Raw genomic sequence first — 1,657 nt, forward strand, 5'->3', positions numbered from 1 at the left:
ATTGATTTTCATTGTAAAGGCTACAATACTGCCAGCAAATTGGGACTTTTACAAGTTAGGCTAATACATGTTAACTGGTGTCACTGTCAGCTTTACAGTTGAGAATGTAAGTTACAACCTTTTTATTCTGGGTGTCTGTTAAGGAAGGGGCTACATTAAGAAACTGAAATAAGGATGAGAAAAGAAATGTTTGAGATCCACACTTTCTAAGTAAGTTGGCACTCTGGAAATGTGCTATTGTAATTAAAGAACTTGAAGACACGGATTTAATTTCAATTTTTAAACCAGCATTATAATAAAAATGTTTTAGAATCTGTAAAGAGCTAGGTCTCTTTCTCAGAAACACTTCACCATTTAGTGGTGCTTATTACTAAATATAATTTTTTAAATAAGTGTTTAGGTAGATGTATATATACAACCCATACTGCCAGTTAAATCACAAGCCACACTGAGAAACATTATATTCTTGGACACTTGTCATTAGTGCCCACACAGTGTAAAAAATCAAGATCAACCTGCTATGACATCATCTAAAACCCACCATAATGATAATGGAGTTCAAATATCTCATCCCTGTACCAGAACTTGCAATAAATAAAATTTATAGACAAACAAAAAGAAAGAAAAAAAGTACTACTGCTTTTCTTAAAATTAGTCCTTTTGTGAAAATCACTGTTTTCTTAGCAATTCTTAATAACATCTTTCTCACTATTTTTTTATTTAACATCAAACATTTCATTCTATTTTCCTGACTTATGAAAAGAGTGCTTAAAATAAAATACCTTGAAACTAACAATGGCACCTTGCTCATTCTTTTTGGAAATTATAGTAGAGGACTGTTATAAACAGTGACAAAAATATTGATTTTGTGGATTATTTATATAGAGAATTTCTCTTAGATATAAACATGATAATGGTTGTTTTCCCAGAAATGCAAATGCAAGTTTTCACATTAACAGAGAAATCCCTTGAAGTTTTTTCAAAACTCCAGGTTTTCAGAACTTTTAATAAATTCACAAAAGAAGGGGCCATATATTGTCACATTGTAATTGCCACCACTTCCTTTGTGTTGACTGATTACCACTCTGCCACATAGAAAACTCCTGAGAAGGACCACACATTAGCCAGTAAAATTTAGGAGGAATGTGTGAAATTAAAATTTAGCATGATACTATAAAACTGTTTTATTCATCAGTGTATCTCATAAAAAAATAACTACTGACACTAGGAGGAATCATCTACTACAATCTAAGCTCCTTAAGTCTCATTCATCTTTTTAAACTGATAAGAACAGATACTACACCTGATCTTAGCTAAAAGCCTGAGAAGCTGAAATTATTCATCTTTTTATTCCCAGTATTTATCACAGTATTAGGTCACATATTTCACACTCAAAAATTATAACGAACAAATTGATTTAAAAGAATTAAATGAACTTTGGAGAAAATATTTTTCTCTTATACAAGGTGATAAGAATTATTGATATGGTGAAGTTAATTAGTGAAAAATCATTGAGTGAATTTTATGAGTCTGACACAGTTGTAAGCACAAGGAACACCACAATAAACAAATTGTATGAAAACCCTTGTCATGAAGCTTACATTCTAGTGGGAAGGAGACAAAAGGTAAATGCTTCCTCTTGTCAACCTCAACAGAA

At 31.3% G+C, this 1,657-nt stretch overlaps 1 non-coding gene across 1 annotated transcript; it reads right to left on the reverse strand.

Annotated features, from left to right (window-relative positions):
- Positions 1-1,138: 1,138 nt before the first annotated feature.
- On the reverse strand, positions 1,139-1,333 carry LOC118997094 (U2 spliceosomal RNA). Its single transcript, XR_005068605.1, has one exon. It is a non-coding gene; the product is annotated as a U2 spliceosomal RNA (small nuclear RNA).
- Positions 1,334-1,657: the final 324 nt, after the last annotated feature.

This window comes from Sturnira hondurensis, unplaced genomic scaffold (assembly GCF_014824575.4).
Source record: "Sturnira hondurensis isolate 20B ecotype Veracruz unplaced genomic scaffold, ASM1482457v3 Scaffold0012467, whole genome shotgun sequence".
NCBI classification, from domain to species: Eukaryota; Metazoa; Chordata; class Mammalia; order Chiroptera; family Phyllostomidae; genus Sturnira; species Sturnira hondurensis.